Here is a 12,819-nt window from a genome sequence, read left to right on the forward strand (position 1 = left end):
TTTGCCAAAACGTGGAGCTTTTTAAGCAACCTTAGCTTACCAGGCTAAATTCCATATCTTTTAATATTGCAATTATATTTATATTTATATTTATATTTATATTGTAATTTCCAGTAGCAGAAATTTCTTCAGGGACAGGGAAAAACAGAACCAAGAAGTCACAATCTGTTTGGATCTTCCTAGTCCATCTATCAGGATAAGGTGGATAACATGAGAGACTTGACAAACATTCATATCAGTCAAAACCTGCTTACAGTCAAAAGATTTCTAATTCCAATTTTTACCTGGATCAGCCTTAAAAGCAGGGCAGTTCTTCCAGAATAAAATTTGTATTCTTTCTTGATAAAGGAATCAAGTATTCCCTGATAGGAACAATCAGTCCACCACTATGCTTTCTTTTTTTTTTTTTTAATAACATCCAACTTTTAGTTAACCTTCTGTATCTCATTCTCTAATAGGACAGCACAGATTGATATAGTTACCTAAGTCTTAAAGTAGAAATACTGAATTGGCAAAAATTTTATGACTGGTGAAGATACCAGAAATAATCAACAAGGTTTAATCAGCAAAATTATTTCATTCAGTTATTATCAACCTTATGATACCACTTCAACACAACACTTTTAATATATTTTATGCATGCACCACAAGTTATTCACCAAAGAACTGTCAACAATGGAGAAAAAAATAGAAAAAGAAAATAAATGAATTAATGTGAAGAATTCGAGACCAATTCAAGCCTATGGAAATGTAAAATCATCTCATTCATTTACTCCCCATGTAGGCAGATATATTACCACTTTCTTAGAAAATTCAGATAAATTTTCTTCATGGACAAATTGTAAAAAAAAAATGAAAAGTCTGGCAGAGCAGGATTGTTTTATTTTTGGCATGATTACAGAAGTCCTAAAGTATTTGTATATTTATTCTCAAATGACAGGTTTCTGGCAGATGCTGCACGCAGCAAAATGAGGGGTCTCTCAGGTTGTTGTGCAAAATGTGTTAACAAATGAAGAACTTCTGTTGTAAGATTCATAAACAAATGTTAAATTGAGGAGAGAATAACCTATGCACCAGGATGACATGGCATGCATTATTAAACAAGAGCACACAGAGGCAGAATATATTAACATACTGTCCAACTTTTATGAGACTTACTCTACTAACATTTCTTTAGGGTTTCAGCACATGGTTCTCCTAGAAAAGGGCGAATATTTAATACAAAAATACTTGAATGAACATTAAATAAAAGATATGTTTTCTGCCAAAAATAAATTACGACCATGAGTTTTATCCTATGCCTAAGAGGTTATGGCCTGTTTGTCCATAAAGAATATCAAGATCTACCACAGAGTGGATTACATGAGCTAATTTATGTGTATAATTTAAATTATACACATAAGGGCTAGTGTATGTTACATTTTATGATGGAAAGGACTAAAATGCTTCTACTGTCTCGTTAACTAATTTCATTTCCTTTGGTGACCAACATCAAACTCTTTAGAACTTACAAGAATTAGTCAGGCACCATCTATTCAGCATTCTTTTTTCAACATCACAGCTAACCCCTAGTGTAATTAATGGCATTTATGGATGCCACGCTGAAATGTCGGATCAATAATTAAAGCCATAATTTCAAAAGCCATAAATGCACTCTTCGAATACAGTTTCACTAAATTAAGGAATTTTCCATCTGCTGAGTGATGGTGGGACACTACAAATAATTTACTTACAAAATCCACCGCTGCTTCTCGTAGCCTAAAATAAATTTGTAGAGGAAGAAAGGTTGTTGATATTGTTTACTCACTCCATTAGCTTCTCTTTCACAAGAAATATATTTTCTCAGTAAATATCCCTTGGTACTTCAATTAAAGTCTAAAGGAACTTCTCTGTTTTCAAACATCTTGAAAACTTGGGGTCCTAGAATTTGTGTATCTGGTCACAAATGGAAAAAACTTCTTTCAAGCTACTTGCAGAACTGTTCTTGAGGTTCAGACTTATTTACTGGTGAACAGATGTAAGTTACAGCAGACAGAACACGTGGAAAAGTGATTTTTGCTACTTCCTTACCTTCTTCAGTGTTGGGATAGCAAGCCCCAAACTATGCAAAATACGTTTTTTTTCTTTTAAGGTCAAATTACTAAAACAGGCTGCAGTCTCAGTCTGAGGAATAAGAAGTAATTTTAGGTAGAAGTTATAAATGATGCCACTAAAGACATCATTTCCTGTTTTATCTTAAAAAGAAATGCACAAGCGTATTTTCTATTTGAGAAGGGCTCGTGGGAAAATAAAAACAGAGGCTAAGCACAAAGAGGACTGCAGTCTCAGTTCTTCATTATTTACATCATGTAATTCTGAATGCTCCAGCAGAACAATCTGAGCTTTTAACGAAAACAAAAGAAAAAAATTAAACATTTATGTGGCTAATTAGAACATGAGTTATGGGCTGTTAGTCAGTACTAAGTGGTAGAGACAAGAAGCAGCATCTCCTCTGGGAAGTCTCTTTAGAGGTTTCATATCCTTAACTGTGGACTGTTATGTCTCTGGCAGTCTCAGGGTCAGGACTTCAAGCTATGTTATGTTTATTCAACATCTCAAATGCTAGGTCCCCATACAGTAATTTGGTTGATGTAGGGTTTTATTCCATCTATATATAATTTTTAAACATTATTATTTAAAAAAACCCAAACAAACAAAAAACCCAAAAAACATAAACAAAACCAAAAAAACTCTGATATATTTCTCTCTAGAATTTCATTTGAAACTTACTTCATCACTCCTTTTTCTCATGATTGCCCTTTCAGACATAAGCAAGTTACTAATTAAAAACAACAAAGAATCAACACCCGATGGCAAAAAGTTTTATGGTGCAAATCCTTTTTATCAGTTATTGTTGCTACGGAAAAAGAGAGGGAGAAAAGTTGCTAAATGCATGTAAAGGTGTGTAGAGGTGCATAAAGGTGTTCATTTCTACCCCATTATTAAGTCTAATTTGCTTATTAACTCTCCTTGAGACAATTAAAATGTGCGTTGTAAATCTGCTAAGAAAGTACAATAGATTTTTCTTCTTAAAAAAAACAAAAACAGAAAGAAAACAAAACAAACAAAAACCCAAAACAAACAAACAAACAAACAAATCCTCACCACCAGACAAGAGAAATCTCAAAGCAGTATTGCTGGAAATCAGAAACAGCAAAATATGTAGGGAAAAAACCCAAATCAAAACAAAATCCAAATCCCTTCAGTTTCTTAGCTTACCAAAACAGTATCAGAGCGCACATTAGAATATTTTGTATTTATAGCAATATTTAAAAACAGTAAGAAAAGCAATTCAAAGTTGCAATATTTAGCAAGCATAACAGTTTGTCTGGGGTTTTATTAGGTGTTTAGTGTTGTTTGGGCCAGCCATTGTTCAAGAAATTTTGTTACATGATAAAACCTATGCATACAATTTTCAACTTTTTTTTGGATGATTCCAAGTGTTTCTCTTCCCAAAGTACATGAAATTGGAAATTAGAGGGCAACTCCAGCAGTAGCCACCTTTCAAGCACGTGTCACTGAGAACTTGGTACTCAACATAATAGCAAAATTATTATTATATTTTTATATTATAACATAATTATTAAAGCATAATAATTATTGTTTCAAGGCTATATCCAAGAAATTATAATTGGAGTTTAGACCAAGTCAAGGGAAAATCAGAGTCTGAGGAAGAAATACTTTACTGTCAGGGTAACTATCATTTACTAGGAGGTGCTGGAACAGGTTCCCCAGGATGGGGATGCCACAGAATGTGGATGCCATAATATTTATAATTTTTATATTATAAATAATATTTATAATATTATTATATTTAAGGTCTCTTTCAACCCTAACTTTTCTATGATTCTGGGGAATAAAGTATATCAGCCCAAGTCTGAAATATCTCATTTTAATACTTCTGCCAGTCAATGATCTATGGAGCAATGTTAAACACCTTATGAGTTGCCTTGGGCTCTAACTTATTCATGCATTTCTACTGCTGTCCTGGGGCTTTGGAGGGCCCTGACTACTATTCTATTCATAACATTTTAGAACAAGAAATTGCTTTTTTTAATGAATATCATATTTCCCAATTTAAAAGAAGATTTCTTGCTCAGGTGAATCATAGATGGTGAAACAAAGACACCAAAAATCCTGTTTTGTTACTGCTCATCAGAAATTATCAAGTATTTTGACACAAAAGTAAATGAAGTAAGAGATTACATGTTTAAGGAATAATTTCTCTTAGCTTCTGGAAGTACATAAATGTGCATATGAGCTACACACAAATACTGTAGAAAGAGATGTTAAAAGCCCAACTAACTATTGCTATTTAGAAAAGGCATAACTGCAAAAAGACAAGGCATAACTACTTAATTCAGTGTGTTTGTGCAACATTTAACAGTCATGTCTTGATGTCCAGTTAGATCTTCCAAAGTGCTGCAAGGAATAATAAGAGCAATTAGTCACATGATATCTCTCACTCAACTTTATTTTTTCTTTTTTTAATACACAATTAGTTCTTATTCACAACAATACATTCAGTTTTTAAATCCAAGAGAGTAAATATCAACTGAAAATCACCTAGCATATATATATATTATTATATGTATACACCATCTAGCACCTATTATTATAAACCACCTAGCATATATATATATGTATATTATTATATAAAAATATAATTACCTAGCAGTAAAGAAGCAAATAAAACTGATTTATATCTGGAAATTTCTTGCATTTTCTAGGATGTAGGAGGGGAAATAAAAATAATAAGGAAAGATGAAGTAACTGAAAAAAAATTATCTAATCAAAAAATAATTTCACAGTTCTAGTGTTCTTAAAACTTTGTTAGATCCATTCTCTCCTTTCTCCTTTGATTTCAGACTCCTTTTGCATGCCCAGAGGTTGCCAGAAGAGACCAAAAGAACAGAAAATCCTGAAGAAACATAGCAGCAGCAGACACTGATGATCCTTGATTTTAATCTGAGGAGAAAGAAGCTAAATAGTAGAAAATAAAAACTAGACCACTACTATAATACTGTGGTCCAAGTAATATGACTTTTCTGAAACCTATTAGAAATGCCAGTGAGTGAAGTAGGTTTAGTTTCAGCAGCTATTTCTTTGTCCCTTAGCTGGAAAATGCAAGGGATGCCTGGCTGTTTTCGTGGCCAACTGAATATTCTGATCAATAAAGACAGTCAATTTATTAACTTATTTATTTTTTAGCTGGTCTCCCTGCAACTTTACCCGTTAGCTGGGTTGATTTTAATCTCTTTGCCAATTTTAGTTTCTGGGTAGCCCAGAGCACAGGAGTACAGTTTTCCTTATGTTGTCTTACAAACAGCTAGCTTTATTTCTGCTGCTCAGAAGTATTTAATTTGCAAAGTCCACACAGGTGCCTGGAGGACCTGTTGCTGATTTATTATTTCACAGAGGCCTGATAGCAGCTGTTCTTCCTTTCTTTCTGTGCCCTCTGAGAGGTGCCAGTGCAGGCAGCCAGGTGGGCACACAGGGCAGCACACCTGAACCCAACAGGGCACACCCTAAGGAGGGGGAGAAAAACCAAAAACCAACCAAATAAAAGAAAAAAGAAGATAAATTTCTAAGTTTAATGCGAGAATTGTGCATTTCATTAGAGGTAAGCCTAAGTATGATGAACTCATCACACTGTTCATCACTGATGGACAGATAGTTATTTATAATTTTTTCTTTCAAGATTGCTGAAGGCTGTTTTCACAGAATTGGGTAAGAGTGACACTCCAGGAAAAAACCCAGAACTGTAGAGTCTCAAACAACACAAGCTTTTCAGAATTAAGCCTTGCCTTTCAGCAAGTTTCTCAGTGTAAAAGTGAGTGCATCTAATTAGAGACATTTATTTAACACAGGTAAACTGTTTATATTGCTTTGGTAACTGGTCTGCTTTGAGCTGTTTTTCCAGCAGTTTTGAAACATTTCACCATTTCTTTTATGTTCTTCTGATATGTTTGCTATAGCAGTCCATGTCACTGTTTCTGAAATATGCTAGCCTTGCGCTGCATAAGTTACACACAATAGTGGTACAACTGTATGTATATGAAGTGTGCACCTGGCAGAATGCAGCTTTATACAGTTGCAATAAATGCAATAAATATTCTTTACAGTCACTTAAAATTTGTTTGTATCTCTGGATCTTCTTAGTGAGTTACACTGCATGGTCAAGAGCAAGTTTATTTTGGTTTTTATTGTGAATTATGTCACAGTACTTCATCTACACCATAAATACAGAAGTTCCCAGATTTTCTTGGGTCACTCATTTAAAACACAGATAAGAAAAAAAAAGCCTACATATACTAACAGATTAATACCTGTCAGGTGACATACAGTGAAAATCTGGGGAAGGACTAGGCTGACTAATAATACCTAGAGGCTAAGAGCAGGCTCCTGCCATTTTACTACTGTCAGTTCACATGTAATGACACCCATGGTAAGGAAATTATTCTGCTTAAGTCACTATGTAAGGGTAAAACATAATTAAAATATACTTCAGAAGTTTTGAAAACAGGTGGGCTTTTTTTCTTAGGCTCACTGATGAACAGACAGTTATTTATTATTTTCTCTTTCAAGATTGCTGAAGGCTGTTTTCACAGAATTGGGTAAGAGTGACACTCCAGGAAAAAAACTAGAACTGTAGAGTCTCAAACAACACAAGCTTTTCAGAATTAAGCCTTGCCTTTCAGCAAGTTTCTCAGTTAATTTGATCAATTCTTGTGTCCCAAAAACTCCAGTTTGATAAGATTTGGGAAATATTGGAAATCGAGTTAAAATACAGACTTGACTATTTCATATATGGTAAATGGCTTAAAAAGATGTCAGATTTTTTCTAAATTCTTTACAACTTTCAGGTTCTACACATATACTAGCACACTACCTTCATTTCACCCTCCAAAAAACGGAATTGCAAGGCTACCCACAATTCTAATAGGACTAATGTTCTAAAAATATCTACTGTAAGTCCACATAGTTTTTATCTCAATATATCAGATGCAAAAATAATGAGTCACAGGCATAACATCGTTTGCTCTGTCTGAAAGAAACAACTCTTTTTAATGGTGTGCAAACCTGTACATAGGAAATAAATATTGAGAGATTTGCCCCCAACTCTGCCTTAGGAACTAGCACTCAAAAAAAAAGATTAAAAATCCGATTGATAGAAAGGTGGGGAAATCTAAATGCAGTGGGGTAAAAAACAAAAACAAAAACAAAAACAAAACAAAAAAAATCAAACCAAACAAAAAAAAATAAAAATTTGTGAGAGATTAACTCTGTATGGGTAACACAGAAATGAGTATGTACTGTCATTTTTCTGCTGTCTTGCTATTAGCTAAAGTTAGAAGGAGAAAAAAAAAAGGCCAGATGTGATACTGGGAGATATTTAGTAATATCCATTGTGTTACTGTGTGTTCTTGTTTGAATTAATCTGGAAAGCCTCCTCCTTGGCAGAGGTCAAGGAGTGAACAATACCCCAGAAGTCTTATCTAAATTGAGTATTAGCTTCATTTTCATGAAATCACTTTGTTTCTTTCTGTTAGCTCAGCGTGAAGAATAGTGTTAATCTTGCTGGTCCCCTTATCAGATAACAAGAAGACAGTGTCATCATCTTAAAATAAATAAAAGATTTACAAAGCTGAGAAGAGAGGAATTATATGCAGCCCAAAAAAAATTGCATAAATGTTTGAACAGCTCCAGTACTGGCTGTGGTATTAAAGAACAAACAAACAAACAAACAAACAAACAATATTTGTGGCTTTAAATTGTTTCTTCCTTTAGCTAAGTAAGATGGCAATCATGACAATGCTAAGTTATTAATACCAAGCACAGAGATGTGCCTGCACTGATACAGTGATAGTATATACTGATATATATATCTATCTATCTCTCTATATATAGATATACTGATACTTCTGTATGTGAGAAAGGTTCTCTGAGTGGAACATCAGTCTTATATTTCAACATCTTGTCTGAGGAGGAAAGTATTTTATTTGCAAGATGTTAGAACTAGGGAGCCATCCCTACAAGTTCAGGGGCCATTAAATAAAATTGGTAACAGAATAGACAAAAATCCGTGTGGGACTCTTGCTTCTAATGGAAAGGTAAAAATTACTAAGTAAAATATAATTCCAAAGAAATTAAAAAGTAAAATTCTTATAAAGTGGCTACGACAGACCTTTTTTCATTCTCAGTCTTTGAGCAGTGAACTCATTATCAAAAGCAAAACAAAATGTGTTATCTTTGTAACTCACACCAACTTCTCTTGATGGATATTTAAAAAAAATCCTTCCACATTAGCTATGAGGGAGACAGAGTATGCTTTAATAAAACAAATTATTATTATTATTATTCAGAAATTAACAAATTTTTGCTTTGTTTGAAGTTACAGAATGAATAGCCCTACAGTTGCGTAGGGCTGTCAGAGGAGCCAAAATTTTTAAAATAATCACATTAACAATTTCAAAATACAGTGTAGAAGCTATCTAAGCATTTTTAATTTTCATGCTTTCATTTTTAAAGAGTTTGTAATTTCATAAATTATATGAAAGGAACTTGAATTACACAGGAATCTTCGTTAAGCAGGAAATTCATAAATTCCACTGCTAATGTGGCAGCTTCCAAGTCAATGATTTGTCTCAACAAAGCAAATCTCATATCCTATTGCAAGATAACACTGGCACATTGATTTAACACTACATCAAGCCTTTAATATATTAGAGATAGTGACATCTAAGTGAGAGGTAAGCATCTAGTTTCAAAATTATGTGAACAATGATTTCAAAAGATATTAAGCACTTTTTGTTGTTGTTGTTTCGTTGTTGTTTTCTTTTTTTTTTTCCACAATAATACTTTGTGTTAAAATATGTAATTGCTGAATAGCACTGCTGATATTTGCTGTACTACCAGGAGAGTAAAATACTAATCAGTGTAAGAATCTTAGCCTCATGATCTTATTTTACATATTTTCCACACACATGAATATCCAATTAGCTGGATTATTTTTAATTCCACTACCCAAATTATAAATTGACAAATGGGAGCTTATTGTGTTAACTTAATGGTATTTAAATGAGTCAATTTTTCATGCACCTGGTTAAATAAATAAAATAAAATTTGAAGTTGTAATTTAAAAGCCTAAAATATAATTAAAGTGTCTAATAGAAACACAATATGATGGCTAAATCTCTTCTAGGAACTAATTCATGATGATGCTGAAATAAAATAGTTCCTTCATTTAAGCATCTTATTTAACTTCTGGAAATGCAAGCAATTAAGAACTAACCTAAGAATAATTTTAAGCATATTCTTTTGCTACTGATGGAATATTTAACACATTTTTCACAAAGACTGGCATCACTAATTTATATTCTCCTGGAATATAAACCTTAGAATCTCTATGTCTACATTTGATCTAAAAAACATGATTACTGATTCCATTAAAAAAAAAAAACTCAACTCTTAGGAAATGTAAATCTGCGTGCTGCTTTAAATTTCTTCAGTATTTCAGTCAGCATCTAGCCAAACTGGGACAAGAAACAGATGTTATTCAAATTGGTTTTACAGAGATCATTCCAAAGTTTACCTGGGGAGTAAATGAAAATTACTCTCGAATCTGGCATTATATTTTTATGGAAAAGGAAATCTGGTCAATGAGCCCTGGGCAACAAATGTTGCATGCTAAAAAGATCTCCTCTAAGACATATGAGCTTCAAGCCCTCAGGGTTCAGGAAAGGACTAGTTCTAACACTAAAATTTGGATTTTCATAATGCTGTGAAAATACAACAGCTTAAGCTTTGTAAAAAAAAATAAAATTATATAAGATAAAAAATAGAAAACAAACAAACAAACAAACAAACAGATAAAGCATATTTTTTTCAAACTAACTTATTTTCCAGTGCAAGTCCTTCCCAAGGGATTCAACTGGGGGAAATAGAATAAAGGGAGTTAAGTCAATCCCAGCTTGACTCAACTGCTCTTGCCATCTTTTTATCAGGGTCCTGTTTTTCATCCTTCTATTGACTAAAGGATATTAATATTTCTTGACAACTGTCTGGTGTATGAAATAAATGTTCATCTCATTTTTTTTTTGGCCCAACAGCTGTTGGTTCACCCATGCTAACATATTTATGGAACATCCATCATGGATTTAAAAGGTGGACTTTTGGTCTTCCACTGTACTTTTGGTGGGAGAACACTGAGCAATGAAGTTAATGGAAGTTAATGACAGAGTTAATGACAAACAACACTTTTAATTTTAGTAACCTACACATCAGTCACCTTTTAAAGATGACTCTTACTCTGCCTGAAGAGCCCTGCAGGTGAGTAGGTAAGACATACTGCCAAAATACAACTTGAATAAGGGTCAGCTTGCTAAGTTACCTTATATTTTATATATATATATATATATATATATATATACACACACCTCATTTGGGAATGTGTTTGTGCTTGGAAAAACTTCTGTTTTCCTGTTCCATTTAACAAAGATATTGTATAAGCACCATATAAGCCAAAGAAGAGGAGCCAGTTTAAAAAATTATTTGCTGGTAAGGGCTTCTTCAGTTGAATGGTCAGACACTGCATGTATGCATGCAGAAAAGCAATGTTTAAAATTAAAATCTGAACCCTAAAAGAATTTTAACATCTCTGTGTAGCTTACACTCAGGATCTAACCCAAACTTATTTGCAAAGCTACATTGCCAGTAATTGATTACACATGTAAGAATATCAAAATTCAAGTTCTCTGAATAAGATATTATTTCCAGAAAATCTTTGAGACAAAAAGGAAATCTTTAAATTTACTGTTCACAGCTACTATTTTAAATTTATGCTTTCTCAGGGTAAAAAGCTTAGCAGTGTGGGCAAAAATCACTTTGCACATTCAAAGCCTTCATCCACATGTGTGCATACATAGAGCAGCAAGAAAGGTGTGTTTGAGCAAAATTCATCTTTGTGCATCCAGGGCTGGATGTTAGACTTTTGCATAACAACATATTTAGTAAAGATTTTTTTCTTCTGCAGAGTAAAAATACCAACACATGCTGACCCGGCAAACACCTTGCATTCAACTGGCTAAATGTGTCTATTTATTTTAGTTTGTGGGCTTGGTCATACAAAGTAATGATGTGCATTATTCTTAATTACATTCATAAAGAATTTTTCCCCTATGTGGCCAGAATAAAAGCAAAAAATTTCAAATATAATACAGTTTCGGTTTTTTTAACTTGCTAAATGTTGTTTCTTTGTTCTTTGATAATTTATGTGAGTGTGGAAATCAGAACATTAAAGAAAATACCTTAAAAGGGGTAGATAACATCTTTTATAAGAATCTGGGATATTTATTTCATCTATGATTCTACAAGGGAAATTTAATTTATAAATGAAAGTCAGGCGTTTTTGTGGCTCAGACTTGTTAGATCTGTGGTCTAACTTAGTACCACAGCTCTGCTTTTCAGCCATATGCATGAAATGAAAAATATTCCAAACATCTACCTGTCCTTTAATATTGTCAGCAGGTCTTGGGTTCTGCAGATTTAATTAATTTATTCCTATCGATTTTATTAGAGATGTTCAGTTGGTGTTTAAGGCAACACTTTCTCTGCCCTGCTAAGTGCCTTGTTCTATCAGAATATTCAAAAGTTTGCCAAGTGAAAGTTTTCCAAGTGCCTTATTCTGCCTGGATTGTCCATGTCAGCTCTTGGAAGTTAGTAATTATCACAGTAATTAAATACCGTGTCACTAAACTCGCTGTATTACAATGAGAGTTATTACAATAAGTTTATCATTCATTTAACAATACTAACACATTGTTAAGTACTGCTGCAGTCTCAAAAGTAAGAAATTGTCATTGGTGTTTTCTGGTTTACTTGAATAATTTCAAATTTGAGATTTGTGAAAGGAAAAAAAAAATCATAATATAACACCTAAAAAAGACGTATCTGAATCCAGCCACGCTCACCAGCTTCCTGTTTTAATAAGCAATAATAAACTTTTAATAGAAGAGAATGTTTAACACCTCTTTTGGAGTGGTTCAGAAGGATTGTCATGCTGACAGTGCTCATGGCTAGTGTGTGTGGTCTAATATTTGAGTTCAGCATCAATTGGATGTTTTGTTTTGTGCGTAGGGAACTACGTTAGCAGAAAATAGAACTCTTGATTAAATATACTTCTGAGTTTCTCAGTCTTGGTTTCTCTGAATTGTTGTCTGCCTCTGTAAGCACAATTCTTTGAATTATTGAAGACAAGCACTGTTGAATGAATCTCAAATCAGCAATATCAGTGGAACACCTCTTTGAGAAAACTCACCCTTGTTAGATGAGGCACTAACTTTAGGCTGACAGCTGCTTATAGATCTCAGATATATTTGGTGCAAAATTCATCAGAACTCTAACAGTGCAGAGAGTAACTACATATGTCCAAATAAACTCAGAAAAAATAAAAACACTTCTAAGCATATTAACTGAATCTCCACTTCAGTAATAAGACACCACTGAATAAATATTCGGATGACTGCCACACTTCAAGTCTAGTACACCTGGATGAAGATTCTTTTTCAGGGATGTAGTGAAACAAGTGCTTTCTTATAGTTAGTGCCTTACTTTAGTGTTATGTCTCTCCCTGCTGCATCTCTGCATGCAGGGCCTCTTCTGGGTCTGTTCCTGTAGTAAATCACTCTTAAATAGTCTGAGTGCCCATAATATTGAAGTGTAAAGTGTTCTCTCTGAGGAATTGAGCCAGACAAGTCTTCAGATCTGAGAACAGAACCA

Source organism: Pseudopipra pipra, chromosome Z, assembly GCF_036250125.1.
Source record: "Pseudopipra pipra isolate bDixPip1 chromosome Z, bDixPip1.hap1, whole genome shotgun sequence".
Taxonomy (NCBI): Eukaryota; Metazoa; Chordata; class Aves; order Passeriformes; family Pipridae; genus Pseudopipra; species Pseudopipra pipra.